A 15,119-nucleotide genomic window follows, 5' to 3' on the forward strand; every position below is an offset into this window, starting at 1 on the left:
AAATATGCTGTATATATTCCATGTGCTAGACATTCACTCAATCTTCTTGGTTGTACTGCAGTTGATTGCTGCCTAGACGCAGTAATTTTTGTTGCTGTTGTACAACACATAAACACTTTCTTCTCAGCCTCTACTAAATGCTGGGCAGCACTCAAAACATTTTTGGGTCCAGAATCCGCACTACCAAAACATCTCCCTGACACTAGGTGGGAAGTACATGCAAAGGCTACTTCAGCTATAGCTATGACTTATTATTCAATTCTGGATGCTTTTACTCATATCCACACTTAACAACTGCGAAGAAGGTTATATAAGAAGAGAAGCTTGCATTCTTCTGGAGAAAATGGAAGAATTAGAGTTTGTCTTCGTGTCAGAACTTTGGAATCGTTTGTTAGATCAGTTCCACAAAACCAACAGGGCCCTACAGGATCCATAGATTGGCCTTAGCACGTGGGGAAAGCTTTCCACATTTGCTCTAGCACTTCGTGAAAGAAACCAGATAGAGTTTTGATGAAATTGGACTCGTAGAAAGGAAACGTGCTTGATGTAGAATGCAAGTATGTGAATAAAAGAAAAAGAGTGAAGAACAAGCAAGTCAATGATGGTGGGGCACCTAATGCTGATGAAAGGCTTTCTCCAAGAGGCAAATTCCACGTAAAATCCTTTATTCCTATAATGGATGCCCTTGAAGCCAACTTGAGGAAAAGAGCAATCATATACGATAATGTTGTAAAAAGAATTAAATTTGGGGTTAATTTAGAAGCCTCAGAAGAACAGCTGTGTGAAGGTGTAAACCTTTTGATAAAAGACTATTCTGATGATGTTGATATCAACCTCACTGGGGAAATAAGGCACTTCCATGCTTATATCAAGAAAAGTTATTCAGATAAAGGACTGATTATAAATTACACCACCAGGATCTGTATCAGGTCATCTTCCAAGATAGGATTCAGCTGGCTTTCCCTAATGAAGTACTATTGCGGCTACTTTTGAGTCTAATGGTAACAAACTACTCAGGAAAAAGGTCATTTTTGCAGCTGAAAAAGAATGAACTGTGGACATCAGTGCTGCAAGAAAATCTGTCTGCAATAAGCATTATGTGCACAGAAAATGATAAGCTTCATAGCATATCATTTGATGACATCATTCATGACTTTGCTCTTTTAAAGCCACAAAAGAAAATGTTTTAAATTTAAATTTGATTCTTTGCAACCTCCTGGTTGAGAAAAGACTGATATTACAAAACTGAAAAGATAAAAGCATACCACCTGTAATGCAGTAGATTGAAGACCTAACACTAGCAACATTTGACAGAGTGGTATACAGGTGTCACTTGCGAATGGACTTATATTTGGATTTTTGGTCTGCTTTTACTGAAGTTTATGTGTAATCTATTTTTTTTCCTTTTTTTCTACAATGTCGTAATATCTGAAACTGAATGTTGTACTATTGTTGTAATGAAACAGGTTTCCAATATGTTGTTATACTTCCAATGTTTTGTTTTGTTTCTGTTTGTTTTATTCTGTTGAAACACACAATAAAAATCCATTTAAAAATAATTAAAAAAACTGATGTGCAAAGAGAAGTGACTGTGCAAGTAACTTTATCATTATCATTATTATTATTTACTACATTTGTATACCCCTCCACATCTAAACAGATTTCAGAGCAGTGAACAACAAGTGATAAAATGGACAAAAGATAAAAAGAACGAAACATGAAATTGAAATTATTCTTTTTTTTTTTTAAGTGCCAATAAAACTGAGGCTGATTGCTAATCCAGGGGTCCCAAACGCAGCGCCCATAGGAGCCATGACGCCCACTGGGCCCTCCAGTGGCACCCATGAATCTTTCCCATCCCTGCCCCCTTCAAAAACTTTATTTTAAGGAAAACCTTGGAAAATGTTAAGCAGCCTTCTTTCTCTCTCTTTCTGCTCTCCCCCCCCTCACCTCTTTAGCTCACTTTTGACTAGCTAGTCCTCCATGGTAGCCATTATGTGACTAGCTACATCCACCGTGGTAGCCATGTTGTGGTGGTGCCCACAGCAGTTTCTCAAATTCTCAAATGTGCCATGGGTCCAAAAAGTTAGGGACCCATGTGCTAATCTATGTAATGTTTGTATTCCTTTACATTAAAAGTCTTCAATTTCATATATGCTAAGTAAGAAATCATAAGGTATTTTCACTTAAAGGTATAAAATAATGCATACACAATTACTGCAAGTCTGTATATGTTTTGTTTAGAATTTTGTTGTTTATTCAGTCAGTCGCTTCCGACTCTTCGTGACTTCATGGACCAGCCCACGCCAGAGCTTCCTGTCGGCCATCGCCACCCCCAGTTCCCCCAAGGTCGAGTCCGTCACCTCCAGAATATCATCCATCCATCTTGCCCTTGGTCGACCTCTCTTCCTTTTGCCTTCCACTTTCCCTAGCATCAGCCTCTTCTCCAGGGTATCCTGTCTTCTCATTATGTGGCCAAAGTACTTCAGTTTTGCCTTTAAGATCATTCCCTCAAGTGAGCAGTCTGGCTTTATTTCCTGGAGTATGGACTGGTTGGATCTTCTTGCAGTCCAAGGCACTCTCAGAATTTTCCTCCAGCACCACAGTTCAAAAGCATCTATCTTTCTTCGCTCAGCCTTCCTTATGGTCCAGCTCTCGCAGCCATAGGTTACTACGGGGAATACCATATTTGTTTAGAACACCAGAATTAATTTTTCATTACAAGCTACATTGCTACTTCCATTAACTAAGTTCTAACCTCTGTAATTGCTCTTGTGTTGCTATAAATTAATAAACTTCAGTTTCATATATGCTAATTAAGATACCATAAAGCATTTGATAGTGCAAATACAGCCTTTTGCAAGAAGTATGTTTTATTTAGTTGTTTTTCATTGCATCTTTGCCTATGTATATATGCAAATAGAATGGTTTACCATTTATTTTTCCGATACCCTTTCTGTTACCATGTAATACACTTTTTCTCTTTATTTTTATGGTACGGGGCCTCTGCGTCTCGACATGGCTCACAGCCTCCGCGTGTCTTAATCCGGCCCTGCAGGTGCCCCTGTGCTCGCAAAGGTTCTTTTCTCCCCTGTCGGGCAGGGAGGTGGCTGCTGCTGCTTCCCTCCGAGCGAGAATAGCGCAGAGTGCTTTGCAGGCATGGAGTGTCACCGCTCCCTTCTCAGGCAGGGAGATGGCTGCTGCCACTTGCCTCCTGAGCAGGAGGAGCACTTTGCAAGCGCAGGTACGCCGGCCATCAGCTGGTGGCCCTGTGCTTGCAAAGGCGCCTCTCTCCCTGCTTGGGAAAAAAGCAGCTGCAGCCACCTTGCTTCTTGGCTTGGGAGGGTGCTTTGCGAGCTCAAGTCATGTTGAGCTCAAGTCATCTATGGCTGCCTTTCTGGACACTTTTAAATATAGGTCGATTTGCTCTTGTTCTCCAGCTGCATAAATGCTGAAGGGAAGCTAGCAGGGTGTTAAATGCTGCCCAAATTTGTATGGAAATGTTTGAGTCCTGCATTTCACAGAGGGGCTTCAGGAGGTGCAGGGCACTGGCACATTGGAAGAACTTCAGTGAGGTGGCCAGGTAGATGACCTGAGCTGTGGATATGGGCGTTTAACAGGACTAAATTATTGTGAATGAAAATGTATTGTGTCTGCGTCTGCAGACTCTGGCCTCATCCCTCAGCCAGAGACCCGAGGGCCGCTGGGAGGCTGCACCTCCGGCCTTCCAGGAAGAGCATCATGACAAGGGGGAGACCAACCTGGCCCAATACACTGGCCAGCGATGGATTTGCTTTCTTTCCCCTCCTCCCTCCCAATCCCTTTTCCTTTTGCGTCGTGTCTTTTAGACTGTAAGCCCGAGGGCAGGGAGTGTCTTAATATTAGCCTTTGTAAGCCACTCTGGGAGCCGTCTTAGGCCAGAGAGTGGGGTAAAAATGCTCTACGTACATACATACATACATAAATATTGGCTGTAGGTGCCAGCGTTGCTTGCCTTGCTGTCCCTACTCTGGCAGCAAGGTAGCTACCGCTGCTTCCCTCCTGAGCAGGGAATGTGCTTTGGGTGATTTGTGACTTGAGTTGGGAGGAGGGGGGGTTGCAGTGTGTGTGTGTGCGCGCGCAAGAGTCCTCGCATGAGATTCATGAAAGGAGGTGTAACACTTAAAAAAAAACAACTGTCAGTCATATCCTCTGTTAGCAGCCTTGCCTGACAGGCAAAACCAGTGGAAATGAAAACTGGTGGGTTTCTAATGCTGCAAACAAGCGCTTCCAACCTTAAGCAAACAAGCGCTTCCAACCTTACAGGCAGGAATGGGGGATTTCTCTACTTTTCAGAGCTTTAAAAGGTTCCATTCCTGCTTGCAATGTCCCCTCGCAAACGAGTCCCATTGCTGCTTGTCCCATTCCTCCTTGCAAAGAACCGTAAAACGAGTCCCATTCGTGCTGGCGGGTTGCTCTTCGAAGTACTCTTCCTTCTCAGGCTTCTTCAGCTCAGCAGCGGTTCCTGGAATGGCCATGTGAAGCTGGCCATTGCGGGAACTGCTGCTGAGCTAAACGCCGACTGTGAAGACCTCCATTAAGCTGCGAGTGCAGCTAGAGGTAGACGGAACCTTGCCTCCCCGCTGCTTGCATTAGAAAATTCTCCGAAACTCTCCCCCTCCCTCTGAAAGAGGCAGGAAAAACAAAGCCTCTTTCGCAGAGAGTGAAGAATTTCGTGAAAGCAGGGGGCAAGGTTCGACACAGCACTACGCAAATCTCGCCAGGAACTGAACTCAAGACCTCTGTAATTCTCTTTCTGGATGATCTTCCTGGGTGAATTTTAGAATACTGTTGCCTTTCATTTCTTCATGTTTATTCCATTGTATGCTTTTTCTCCTATTTCATTTTATCTTATGTACCCTAGGTGTGTTTTATGAATTTCATGTGTGTCTTTATTTGTCATGCTGGTCATTGACCATAAAAATAAAGACTGAATGTTCTTTAGGTGGGCCACAAAGGTGGGTTCTCTATGGCTTGCGGGCCACAAATTGTGTGGCCTGAGTTAAAGATGGCAGGGGGTGGGGAGAGAGATTTTAACAGCAAGGTATAGCTGACGTGTCATGAGATCGACAGACATGGATCTTCAAGAAATAATAGATGATGTCATGCTGGGAGTTGTAGTCCAACATATCGGGAGGAACCAGGTTCCTGAACAGCATCTATCTCCTTGTTGCTGTAACAGCATCTGTCTCCTTGCCGCTATTCTGCCAAACCTTCTTTGTCCCTTCTCCTGGCCTTCTACCCTCAGCTCCCAGGACAAAGGATGAAGTCAGTCAGACATTCCAAAGGGCAATGGAAGTGGTTTCAATTTCAGTACACCATTCTCTACTCTCAAAACAAATGCAGCGAATGTGTGTCCAAACTCCTTCCACTGCACTTAAAAGGTTCCTTCTGCCTCCACCCAAGTTAAGTTGGCTGGATTCAGAGAGGACTTGAGGCCTGCCATGTGGGTGTTATTGACTTCGGGCAGCCTTGAGATTAGGGAGAGCCCACCTTGGCTTCCCTGAGTTTAGGCCTTCAAGGGCAGCCGAGCTCGGACGAGTCGTTGCAAGGGCCTGTTTGGAAACACTGAGCACAAACTCGGGGCCAAGCAGAGGGGAGCTGCCTGGTTCAGCTGGAGAGAGACGAGCCATGCCCAGAACAGCCAACAGGGCACGGGAGTCGGCTTCTCAGGCTGGCCTTGGGCTGGCTGTACTGTGGCTTTAGGGAGTAGAGGATGCCCGATATCCTTGGTTTTAAGAGATGTTCCTTAGCCCAGAACTTCATAGGTTTCATGGAATGTAAAGAAAACAGTTCAAAAACATTCCATTGGTCTCAGATTTGGTTCTGGTCAGTGGAGGCGGGAGGCTCCGATGTCAGTGGGGCGGTGAATCCACTCCAGGTTTCAATCAGAACAGTCAGAATTCTAAAGGAGCTATCCAAGATGTGGAAGCACCTTGGATAGCTCCTTTAGAATTCTGACTGGTTCTGACTGCAACCCAGAGTGGATTCACCACCCCGTTGACATTGGAGCCACCGGCCTCCACTGGTTCTGGCATCCCAAGAATGGGGGTGTAATAATTGGCAACTATATGGGTAGGCCTAGTGGTTCCACCTCCCTCCTTCTTTTCACTCATTCACTGCTAGTAATGTACCCCTCGTTGGCCGAGAGCCCCAGATCAGCCCATTACCTGGGTAAAGAGGGGAGTAGGTTATAGCCTGCTTCTTTTCCTGCCTGAAGCCAGGTTGGGGTTTGAAGTCCCCATGTGGCATTAGAAGGGAAAGGGTGAACCAACTCAGAGTGGTGCCAGATTCAGCCCACAGCACCAGTTGCATACCACTGCTTTAGTAGTATGCAGCTCAACCTGACACTGACACTGAACGCAATAGGGGCACCTGCCCTGGATCCAACCTGGACAAGGGCATAAAGTGAACATCAAACAGCATCTGATATACTGACAATTATTAAAATAACATTAACTTATGTGATGTTTTCTTTTCAGCCAGGTATAATCGAGCAAGGTTTCAAGAAGACAGGTGAAAAGGAACAGGCTCTCAAAAGGGCAAAGTATAGACAACAGAAAAAAAGGGGTTGGTCCATTCCTAATTTCAAATTATTTCTTGCAGTCTTTCAAATTCATCAGCTGATTCCTGTTATCAAAGGAGATGCCTCAACCCATGGGTGAAAATGCAGATACTGCAGAACATCCCTCCTTGAGAGGCTATTCTGTTTATAAAACTTACAAAAATTTCCATGGCCTACACAGAGAAGCCTTTTCATAGAGCCATATTAGGTTTATGAAGACCAAGTTTATTTGCCAAGGTACTGGCACCTCCTTTACTCCTCTAATTCCTTTTGTCCTTCATCCCCAAGTTTGGGACCCACATAAAATATCACAGTATTGCCTGTGGAAAACCCAAGGTATTTTTCATCTCAGGGACTTGATCCCGATGGCAAACCAATCTCTATGGCATCTCTAGTTCAGATTTTCCTTGATGGACTGGCTTGGATGCAAGGACTGCAGGTTGGTACATTCACATGGAGATTGAGGTGCACCCAGGTCACTCGCTTTATTTGAGAATCTATGGGTGGGTCAAAGCAGCATCCTAAAGGGAACGGTTTGATTGGTATGTGATTGGTTACTTTAAAACAGTTACACCAACTCCTTGGGGATCAAGCATCAATGGGAACCAGATCTTGACTTGCAGATTTCAGAAGCTGAATGGAATCAAATTTGGTCCACTATCCCCATTTACAACCATCTCAGTGCAAGTCACGTCCCCCTCTATACAGCCAATTTAGTGTGGAACGACAGCACATCAGGGTCACTGGTGTGGAAGAAAATTCCAAGAGCCATTAATCAGACTGATGCTTGCACTGACCCTGCATTTCACTAACCTTGCATGTAGCAAAGTGAAAGTAAACAAAGCATGCAGACTGAAAGTCTGGGTAAAAAGCAATGTGGGGGTAAACGGGGAAATCCATGCCCCAGGCTTCAATGCCACCTGAAAAGCCAGATAAAACTGGAACAGTAAGAACTGCTTATCACGCTGGCAACTAAGCTTATTGTTTTGCTATGTGGCAGTTATTAACCAATCAGAAGTATTATACAACTTGTCCTGCCTCTGTAGAGTTCTGTATCCAATCAGTGTTCACCAAAGCTGTGTCTTGTCATTCATTTATAAAAGCTTTGTTTGAAATGTAGCCAGGGAGAACCTCCTTACAGGATTTTTGTAGGAATCTTTGCATATGTATGCTTCCTTTTCTTTCTTTAACTTTATTTGAATAAAGAGGTGAAGCCTCATCACGCTGTAACAATTTCTTTGACACTGGTGATGGATGATGCTGTCACCAATCCGCAGCAACCCCGGAGTGTCCCTCTGGAAAAGGTGCATTTTTGGAAAGTCCTTTTAGGGCGCAATCCTATGGCCGCTAGACAGCAGCTAGACGGCCATAGGATTGGTTGGTTCCCAGAGAACCGCCTCCCCACTCCCTTCCCTCCCGTCTCATAGGCGGCACGGAACGTCCCCAGGCACTGGGCTCGTAAGAGCAGCACAGAGCAGGGCAAAAGGGGGTGTTCCCAGAGGTGGGGAGGGACGGGGATGGCGGAAGCCTCTTTACAAGGCTTCCTATGTGCCGTCCATCCTCCCCCCCAGCCTGCCTCAAGCTGCTCCAGCTAGACAGCCGAAATCGGCCATCTAGCTGGTAATGCAGGGTGGCCAGAGCATGGAGGAGAAGATCCCCTGCACGCTTCGCCCACCCTGCATTGGATAGGTAGTCGCCTCCGAGTTTGGAGGTGGCCGCCTATCCACATAGGATTACTCCCTGCGTGCGTCTTTTTTCCTTAAAAGTGGCTCCCAAGCAGTTCCGCTGCAGTGTGTCTCATCCTCCTGCATTAAATCCTGGGTGTGCCTATTTCTGTGACCTGGCAGTGACTTGGTCAAGGGGTGGGGCCGCCCTTCCCTCTTTTTCCCCATTCACAGTAGGGAGACTTTGGACACAGACTTCTTCCCACTTAGCGTTACTTCCCATTCACAAGTGTTCACAGTAGTGCAGTTGCTGCTTTCCCCATTCACAGTAAGTAGCCTGCTTTCCAATTGAGAAAATTGCAGCAGCGCTGTTTTGAGCCTTCACAGTAGAGCACTAGCTGTTTTCCCACTCAGACTATCTAGCCTCTTTTTCCCATTGAGAAAATCTCCACATTGCTGTTTCAAGACATGAGCTCAACATGCTCTTACGTAATACATTGCATTTGATTGCACTGTAGAGTACCAGAGCAAAGGGTGGAGGCGGGGGGGGGGGGGGGCTTTATTTTTGAATGTCTGCTCATATCTTCCTATGAAACCGCAGTCTAAAGGATGATCATCCCCAACTCCGCCTCACTGCCTCTGAGAAAGGGTAGACTTGAGCTCAGCATGCCCACACTGAAGTAACACGTTGCCTTCGATTGCACTTTGGACTAAGGGAGCAAAGAGTGAGGGCGGGGAGGAAGCCTATCGGTTTCAGTGTGCACACATAGGCAGGTCGCCTTAAAAACCTGGTCATGCCCAAATGATCCTTCCTTCTCCCAAGGAAGGGTAGAGACAAGAAGAGGGGCATTTCACTGAGCACAGCGAGGAGGAAAGGGGCAAGGAGCTGGCCTGCTGTTCTCAGTGTGTGTTTATACGGAACAGCAACCACAGAACTTGGCTGATTTTTAAAGCTGATATCCCCATTTAACCCTTACTGCTGCCAAGAGACGGCGGGGGCGAGGAGAGGTGTTGGGTAAATGGGTCCACTCAGAAGTAACTCGGGAAGGAGGAATGGGGCGGGGAGCCAGCTCCCTCCCGCACCGATGTAATTCATGACGTTCTCGCAGGACGCCACCCAACCTCGAATTAATGTGGTTTCAGATGCCATTTGGCACGTGCAAGTGGGTTTATTTTTTTTAATGTACACATCACTTCAGTGGCTACCGTGTGCCGTGGGAAAAGCAAACCTGAACTGATGAAACTCCAGATTAAAATGGAAATGCATCATAAAGCGCCTCTGTGTGCTCAGCCCCAAGGAAGCATCTATGAATAGAGTACAGCATTAGCATTTTTCCCATTTGGCTTTCTGTAATTATTCTGGGGTTGTCCTCTTTGCATTTGAGGGGGTGTGGGGAGCGGGGCATGCTAATATGTATGTGGTATAATTGCCCGATGTTCTGGTGGGCTGTGCTCTGAGTTCTTAGTGAAACAGTGAGACAAGCAGTTAACTTTTGTGGTGCGTTGTTTTAATTGGCCATCTTCTTTAAAGTAAACAAACAGCTGATCGACAAAGACTTGATGAGACTATTGGCTGCAGCTTGAATGGAAGTGGCAGCTCAAGGGAAAACAGGTGAGGGCCCCTCAGAACGGAGGTGGATGTTGGCACTCTCAGAGAAATTAATGCATAAAATAAGGATAACAAGAGGGGTCGAAACTCCTGACAAATTTATTGAGGCGTAGTTCCCTTTCACGGCATATGATAATAAGGACTGTGAAAGAAGAGGTCCTCCTAACACACAATGTAAATTCTGGAGATACATTTCTGAACTGATCTTGGAACAAATTTCTCTGCACCTATATGTGGTTGAGTTCTAAACCATGTTGTACTTTGTGGAATTGTTAACAATAAAAATTCTAATAAAATAACATTTTAAAAGAAGGTAGATGGAAAGGCAGATACCAGCTTGTTTGGAGGATTGGTAAGGGCAGCAGACCAGGGGCTATGGCACTGTTATAGTTTCCCATTGGCCCTTCCCCCGCCACCTAATACGGTAAAGTAAATTCAGCCATCAAGATTCATGGGTGAGGAGAAAAATCAGAGACATGTTGGCAGCAGCAACTGTCTTAATTTTTTGCGCAACAGCATGTGAGCAGGGGTACTCTGAGCATTTCTACACCAGGCTAAAATCCCACAACTTCATCGGGGCTTTCTGCTTCCATTTCCTGCAGATTCTGCAGAATCACGATGGGCTCCCTTTACACGTGCCCCCCCCCATTTCCCCCCTTATTGTTCTCTATGTTGTTCTCTATGTTTCATTATATAGCCACTAGATGGTGCTGTGGTTAAGCTCCTCTTATTGCGAGATTTCCCCTTTTCACAAGGGAACTCAACACGCTGTAATTTGATAGTTCATTATCTCCGATCTTTTAAAAAATGGAATAAAGGTCATTTCGTGTGGGAGACGCCCTGGAGGCTGACGACGTCATGTAAAGGACCCACAAGCTTCTATGAGTAACCAATCTCAATAATAGGATAAAAGCCCCGTGTGGACAAGCCCACTGTCTCCATATGTTGAGAACTGCTCTCATGGTCCACAATCATTCTTAACCCATCACCATACAGGTTCCTAGGGGAGGTGTGCAGAAGAGACAGCCTGGATAGAAAGGACTAGTAACAGTACCTGCCATGTAGAAAACTAGATTACAGGGAGAAGGATTCTAGTCTAGTGTTTTCCTTGAGATGCTAGTTTTCTAAGCACAGAGGATGTTGTATATGTGTGTGAAGTAGCATTAAATCATGTGAGCTGCCACCTGTGGTCTGAAAGATTACACCCAAACACCTAGGCCAAGCATGGACAGACTTGTGGAATCTAGTTTGTTTTTACTAGAACCCCAGGATCCACCAACCAGAGTCTGATGCAAAAGATATAAACTTAGAATTGAAAGAATTCTGAGCTTCATTCTGACTACCAGAACTGAATCGAGCTCACAGTCCTTCCACACACAAAAATCCACTCTTGTTACACCGAAGCTGTTGGACTGGGAGTTGGGAGATCTGAGTTCTAGTCCCCACTCAGCCATGGAAGCTCACTGGGTGACTTTGGGCCCACCACAGACTCAACCCAACCCACCTCACAGGGTTGTTGTAGTGAGGATAAAATGGAGAGGAGTATTATGTACACCGCCTTGGGTTCCTTAAGGAGGAAAAATGGCGGGATATAAAGGTAATAAATAAATGAATGAATGAATGAATGAATGAATAAAAATTTGTTGCAGTAGTATAATTTCAGACAGGAGGGGAGTCATTTTGTTCCTGCTATTGTTAAACACTTGGGAGGGAGGAATCTTTGCTGATCTACTTCAAATCAACCAGAGATCTACCAGTAGATCCAGATCGACCTTCTGCCCACCATACCGACAGGCATTTTGCTAATGGTTAAAAATACCAAGTGGTTGTGGTAAATGATTGTATAGATCAGCGATGGCCACCCTTTTATTTATTTTTTTTGCCCCAAGGGCAAATGCAGTGCCAAATGGGTGGGTTGGGGACCACACACACATATATGCAAACACACGCTTTTCCTCCCCACCCCCACCCCTACCCGCCACATCTGAGCATGCAGGGATGCAGATGTTTAGACCTCCCCTAAGGGCCGGCCCTAGGATAAATAACACGGCAGGTGAGGAATGCCTTTGGTGCCCTAGCCCCACCCCCCAGCTTTGCAGGGCCACCCAGAGGATGTATGGGGCCTGGTGCAGGCATGATGTTGGGGGTCCTGCCTCTCCAAGGACCCCTGCAGATGTGTCCAAAGCCACATGCGAGAATTCTTGCATGCACAGACTGCATCTGAGAATTCTTACGTGCAGCTCCTCCTTGCCCTGGGACCAAGCAGAATGATAGACGTGCTTTGTTTTCTCTTACCTGGGGAATAGAGATTGGGGTGTGCTTCTCCCGAGTACCCCTCCAAATCCCAAACCCCTTCTGGCAGAGCTTCTTTCCGCTTCCTGGGGCTCAGTCTCACAGGTCTTCTGGCTGCGCCTTCAGTCACTTCTCGGACTCTTCACCTGGCGGGCCTGAACCTCTTCCTGTGATTGGAACAGGCCGCCTCCTCTGCCACAGAACCCCTCCGGAAGGCCTTCCCTGTCCCTTCTCTCCTCACAACAGACTCTGCAGCCGGGGCTACTTGGCCTGGGCCAATCGTAAGCCTGCCCGGCCAACCGTAAAGAAAGTTTTTACTGTGCTGCAATTGGTTTAGATTCCCTTACAGTTGGGCCGCAGGCCTAGCTAAAGAGCAGGGCCCTGCATCCAAGCGGACACTAGAAAAGAGGCATACTTGAAAGCTCATTGAAGGAAGATCATTTTTGTAGTTAATACCCAAACAACCTGTAGAACCTTGAAAAAAAAAAAAAAAGATTAGACACTTGCTTTTTGCCTCCCTGGCTCAGGGCAGACAGTACATTAAAAAACAACAACCCACAGCCACTGAGCTCACCTTGGTGCCACCTTCTGCTCGGGGCCCCGGGCGACTGTGCAACTCACCCACCCCTAAGGCTGGCCCTGCCTCCCCTCCTGCTGAGATGGGATAGCGGGAGCGGGGTGGGGAGGTTAAACTCTCAGAGATTGCTGGGAGGTGGGAGAAGCTTTAACTTCCCGCCCAGCCATCCCAACTGAGATACCATTTCTTAGCAGCAGGGAAATGGCAATCTCAGCAGTGCCAGGATCATTGGGGAGTGGGGAGATTAAAGCCTCTCCCAGCCCCCTGCGATCCCCTCCAGGATCACTGTTTTCCCACCACTATTAGCTTCCTGGCCATGGGTTGTGCATGGCTGCTAGAGAGCATTCTTCCAGAGCGTGCATCTCTATGTGTGTATCTATGACCTCTGCAGCTTTGCTGCTTATGAGGGGCTGTTCTGCTGGCTTATGTCTCTCGGGCACAAAGGCACTGTCCTGGCCCACTGCTACAATCCAGCCACTACACACCCCCCCCCAAGCAGGGGCTGCATTCCCAAACAGGGCACACAACCCAGCCTGCGGTTTCATCAGGAGCACATCTGACATCCTGATCAGCAGCACAGGCAAGGTTCCCCCACCTGCTTCAGCCGAACTCTCCCATCACCACCATGAAAATTACTTAGCCATCCTCCCTGACCCTGGCCAGTCTGTCCTTCAGAGCAGCCTTTCCCAGGATAGCAGCCGACTCCACTCAAGGCCGCTCTGAATGGCTCCTTTATGTGTTGTCTTGTGTGGGTGCTGGAAGACATGTGACTCCCGGGGCCAAGACTGGAGGGAAAATAGGCCCAAGCTGGCACCACCAGGTCCTTCCTGGCAGGGACAAACAATACTGGTGTTCGCTGTTGTCTCTTACTCGTTTTCATAGGCCTTTTCACGTGCAGAGCACAGAGGCTGCTGGCCCTGAGGGAAGCAGGGGGCACCAGAAGGGCCACAGAATATGGAGGCCATCCGAAAAAGGGCTCGCTGCATACAGTGTGGGGACTCCTCTCACTTTCACCTGTGGTAAACAGATTATGCTAGATTTTGTTTTATTTTTTGTTTTGTTTCTTTGGTATTTTTGAAAAACCTGCAAAATGTGTTTGACCAGAAGTGACAGTGCGACAAAAGAGATGTGTGTGTATGATATGAGAAGTCATGGATGGAGGCTTTTTTTCTCACTTTAGCTTCTGCATATGTGGGGGGGCACCAAGGGGGGGATTTAGAAAACAGGGAGCTGGGAGGGGAAGGTTTAAACCTTCCCTAGCCACACATGGTGGTCCTGGTGTGCATCATGTCCCCATGCACTTACTTGTAAGTAAAGAGAGCAAAAGCTGCATGCTACATCTTCAACATATTGTGTAGTTGAGCCCTCAGACCCCTTGCAAGTCTGATTAAAAACTGTTGTCTTCCGTCACAGTAGGAGACAGGCAGAGCCATTGAGTAGTTCTCCTGCACAAACCCCAGACTATGTTCTTGCAGAGCTCTCATTCATTTCAGTAAGACTTGTACAGGAGAAATCCCTAGAGACTGTGTTCTGCATAAAGTAGTGGAGGGGGGTGTCCGGGGGGGATTTTCTACCTCACCCACCAAAATGTCTTCGGCTTTTATCTCATTCTATCTCACTGCAATTCTATCAGGTTAATGCAGCCTTCTGCAAGCTGGTGCCTGCCAGAAGTTTTGGACTACAACTCCCAGCATTCCTGACCACTGGTCATGCTGGCTGGGGCTGATGGGAGTTGAAGTCCAAAATATCTGGAGAACAGCCGGTTGGGGAAGTCTGGATTCATGTAATCCCCATTTCATGGAGGGAGGCCTCAGGCTGAAACAAAGGTCACAGAGAAAGAATGCTACAACTGGGAGGCTGTCCAACGGAGCCGAGTGGCAGTAAGTTCAGGACAGACAACAGGAAGTACACAATGCATAAGGCATTTGATGGCCCCAAAGCAAAGTCTAACACCCGCTCTCATCATTGGCTGCTAACCAGCAGCACACAGAGTAGACGCAACTTGCCAGGGATTGTACAAAGACACAAACAGCACTCAGGTATAGAATTACAAGTCTGGAAGGCCCCTGAAGAATAATCCCTATGGCAGAATCCCGGCTCCCAACTCACTGTTATCTGTTTAAACTTAAGGGCAACCAGCACAGGCATCCTAGCTCCAAACTCCTTTTGGTCTGGTCCAATGGTCTTCCCCCCCCACCCCCCATTAGTAGGAAAGAAAAATCTTCCTGCTGCTGCTGGAACAGAGCCAGTGGCAGAGTAGGAGGGGCTTATGCAACTGCCACCATTCTCTAGCTGGGAATGATGGGAGTTGCAGTCCAACATATCTAGAGGGCACTAGGTTGGAGAAGGCTGGAGTAAAGTTTTCCTCCAATT

General features: G+C 46.7%; 1 long non-coding RNA gene across 1 annotated transcript; it reads right to left on the bottom strand.

Annotated features, from left to right (window-relative positions):
* Positions 1–1,747: 1,747 nt before the first annotated feature.
* On the bottom strand, positions 1,748–13,467 carry LOC146353129 (uncharacterized). Its single transcript, XR_014787985.1, has 3 exons — positions 13,401–13,467; positions 12,173–12,643; positions 1,748–2,671 (listed from the first exon to the last, which is right to left on the bottom strand). It is a non-coding gene; the product is annotated as an uncharacterized LOC146353129 (long non-coding RNA).
* Between the last annotated feature and the right edge of the window lie 1,652 nt (positions 13,468–15,119).

The sequence above is a fragment of the Heloderma suspectum genome, chromosome 2 (genome assembly GCF_057233095.1).
Source record: "Heloderma suspectum isolate Gila_16-S chromosome 2, 16-S_ref, whole genome shotgun sequence".
NCBI lineage: Eukaryota > Metazoa > Chordata > Lepidosauria > Squamata > Helodermatidae > Heloderma > Heloderma suspectum.